General features: G+C 60.5%; 1 long non-coding RNA gene across 6 annotated transcripts in view; it reads left to right on the top strand.

Moving 5' to 3' along the window:
- Positions 1 to 3,575, top strand: part of LOC112549855 — a 29,711-nt gene that overhangs the window by 18,401 nt on the left and 7,735 nt on the right. For all 6 annotated transcript variants that reach the window (XR_003093422.1, XR_003093418.1, XR_003093421.1 and 3 more), the window contains one exon: positions 745 to 990. This is a non-coding gene — a long non-coding RNA (uncharacterized LOC112549855). The remainder of the gene's footprint in view (positions 1 to 744; positions 991 to 3,575) is intronic.

Raw genomic sequence — 3,575 nt, 5'->3', positions numbered from 1 at the left:
GGGACGGGGGTGGGGGGGGGGGGGGGGGGGGCATTGTTTTTATAGACAATCAGTACAATTTAAACCATAGCCCCAGAGTCTGTGGGTGCACACGCTGTTCCTGACCCGTCCTGGGCATGTGTATGTGTGTGCATGTGTGTGTATATGGGTGTGAATATGTGTGTGTGTATGTGGGTGTGCACATGTATGGCTGTGTTTTTATGTGTGCATGTGCATGTGTGTGACAATTTTTCATGTGCATGTGTGTGACAATGTGGGTATGTCTGTGCATGTGTGTGTGCATGTGTGCGACAATTTTTCAACACACCAGAGGAACGCCGCACAACTGCCTGAGGCTGCCGTTGTGGGAGCCCTGCCATGAACGTGGGGACTACCAGGGTCCGCGTGGGGAGATGTACAGCCGCAGCCAAGCCCTCGCAGGGGCTCTCCCCAGGGAGAGCAAGGATGGGTGGAGGGAGGCAAGGGGATGCTGAGAGGGAGTTAGGGATCTCCAGGTGCAATCTTCATGGCTGCGATCAGAGGCCTCATAGGCGACTCGAATTGACTTTGACAAATTTGGGATCAGACCCAGGTGTTCAAGCCCCCCCTGCAGCACACGGGGACCCCCACGCCCAGAGGCCACGGGTCCTGTGTCCCCGACTGCAGGGGCAGGGAGATGCATGTCTGTCGCTGCAGCTTGCTGCGCAGGGCTCGTCTGCACTCCAGCATGCCAGCACCGAACGCTTGTGACTCATTATTTTGCAGCAGTGCCCTTGACGACGCTGGGGCAGGCCCGGGAGCCTCGCGAGGCCTGGCGAGTCTGTCGGGAAGCCTGAGAGCTGGCATAGAAACAGGAGGAGAGGGGCCGAGGAGGCTTCGAGGAAGAAGCGCAGCTTTTCTGCGCAGCACAGACAGCCCCTCGCCGGAGGACCGTCCGGGCAGGAGTTGGGCTTGCGGGGTGGCTGGCAGCACTGGGGAGACCAGAGCCCAAGGGAGCAGCAACCGTGCATGGTGAGCATCGTTCCCCGTCTCCGCCAGGGATGTAACCCCGGAGTCACGGCTTTTGGGAGCACCGTGGCAGGGAGCGGGGTGGATTTGGGGAGGTCCCCGCTGCACTTGACTTCTCCCCAGACTGAGCGGAGGTGGCTGAGCGTGGCCAGCCACGGGAGTCGGGGCAGCAGCTGTGTCCTGTTGGATCCCCTCAGACAGGGACCTCTTGCTTTGCTTCCAGACTGTGAGGCTTAAATCGGTGCATCCGGCCAGGAAAATGTGTCTGGGACATGGGGCATGAGTGGCAGTGGCAGAGGGGAGGGTCTGGGGTGTCGTGGGTACGGGTCCTGGAGACACGGTCACTAGGAGCAAGATGCAACCTTGACCCCTGTCCAGTGCTGAGCAAGGGCAGCCTCTAAAGGAAAGGCTTTATGTCCTGGCATGAAGCTCCAGGAGAGCAGGGGGCATCAGGTCCAGCCTGCAAAGCAAATGCCACAAGGCTTCAGGGACCTTTGCAGCTGCAGGGTCCAGCTCTGGGGGCTGTGGCAACTCTTTCTGCCCCCAGCTAATGCAGCAGCACCTGCACACGGGGCCCAAGGGAAGAGCTAGCTATAAATTGGCACCTGCAGGGCAGCTGAGCTCCCCCGGGGCTAAGCCCAGGCTCAGAGGACGGAGACACATTGCCTGTTTTGGCCTGAGTGGAGGTGTTTTGATGCTGGGAGGTAGGAAGGATGCCCTGAGGGAAAGCTGGGGCTGCTTGCCTCCGTGCTGAGTCACTGGCCGGTTCCCGGCTGCCCAAGGCATCGCCGGCAGCCAGGAACGTGCCTCATGCTACCGGCACCGGGACACGAGCTGCCCGCGCTGCCCGTGCCAGCCTGGTCAGTGCAAAGCAAGGACAGCGGGTCCGAGCCCTGCCCAGGGCTCAGCGTGAGGGAAGGAGATGCAACTACCCTGCTTTCCTGACCCTGGAGCCATCCAGGGGCCCAAGTGGACCCTGGCAGGACTGAGCCATGTAGGCTTCACTGGGGGCTTCTGCATGCTGTACCTGGCACCAAACAGGGGGGATCTTCAGTGGTGCCTAAGGGACTTAGGGGCGCACGTGTATTGCAAGCCAGCAGGATTCAGGGGCTCTGAAGGGATTTGGGTGCTCGGAGCCTGGAAAATTACCCGCCTCGTGTCAGCAGGGGGGAGGCAGCTAACTTTTCCCCCCCGGAGGGAATCCCCCACCCCAGGGAGGTAATGGAGAGGGAACCCAGAGGATTTCCCTGACACCTGCTAGGGCTTTGGCTCCCGTCTGCCTTTATCCGGGGCTGATTCGCCTTTGCAGCCCGCTGGACCCTGCTGCAGACTTCATGCAGAACTGCAGGCTCCCGCACCGCTCCCTCTGCCCGGCGACCGTGGCGTTCGTGTGCCACCCAGCGTACACCAGTGTATGTGTGCTGGGAGGTTGGGGAGCAGGGGTCCTGGCAATTCATCGCCACCCTGGGACCTTTGCTACCAGGCTGAGCACCCAGCATGGCACGTTCCTGGGGCCCGACTCAGGTCTCTGCAATGCGGTGTCACTCTGGTTCCCAGCGGCGAGCGCGGCAGCATGTGTCTGTCGCTCCGTCCAGTCACCGTCTTCTCTAGGGAGCCCCTGCCCTGATGCATGCATGGCAGGCATGCCCTGTTCTCGTGGGACCCCGGCATTGGCTTTCAGGCAGGACCCTGTGGTGCGGTGTGACCGCAAGGCACACAGCCTGCTGCACTGCAAAAGGACATCCCCCTGCCAGGCCTGGAGCCCCTTCGTGTCCCTTCCAAGAGAGCGCCAATACCAGGGCTCCACCGTCTGGAGCTCAGCATTGGTGCGGCCGGATCCTGGCTCCCCAGCCAGGTATCTTGCAGCATGGACAGGCGCTGGTATGGAGGGCACAGTGTCAGCCGCCGGACAGATGGCACTTTCTGGAGCCTGGGGCCAGCTGGAGGATGCAATGAGAGCGTGGCCTTACCATGCCTCACAGGAGGTAGGGAGGTAGGGCTCAGGGGCAGCACACCCCGAGGCAGGACCACGGAGCAGGGGATGGTGGTGATGGAGACAGCAAGAATGGAAAAAGGGCCGAGGTGGTCCTCATTTTCCAAAAAGGGAGGAAGGAGGACCCAGGAAACAACAGACCCGTTTGTCTTACCTCGGTCCAGGGGAAGCTCTTGGAGAAAATTATCCAGGTGCACATCTGTGAGGGGCCAGGAGGGGAGTGTATGCTTAGGGGTGACCAACACAGGTTCATTCAAGGCAGGTCCTGTTGGACCAACCTGGTGGCCTTCTACGACCAGGTCACACAATCCTTGGACACAGGTGTCACAGTGGATGTAGTCTTTCTGGACTTTAGGAAGTCCTTCGACACTGTCTCTCACCCCATTCTCATTAAAAAATTAGGAGATTGTGGTGTCGATGCCTACACAGTCAGATGGGTTGCAAATTGGATTGGCTGGAGGGCCGCACCCAGAGAGTGGTGGTGGACGGGTCATTCTCGACCTGGAGGGATGTGGGCAGTGGGGTCCCCCAGGGCTCGGTCCGCGGGCCCGCGCTGTTCAACATCTTCATCAGAGACTTGGACAAGGGGGTAGAA

Source organism: Alligator sinensis, unplaced genomic scaffold (genome assembly GCF_000455745.1).
Source record: "Alligator sinensis unplaced genomic scaffold, ASM45574v1 scaffold550_1, whole genome shotgun sequence".
Taxonomy (NCBI): Eukaryota; Metazoa; Chordata; order Crocodylia; family Alligatoridae; genus Alligator; species Alligator sinensis.
Note: the sequence above shows the minus strand (reverse complement) of the source record. Positions and strands in the feature narration are given on the sequence as shown.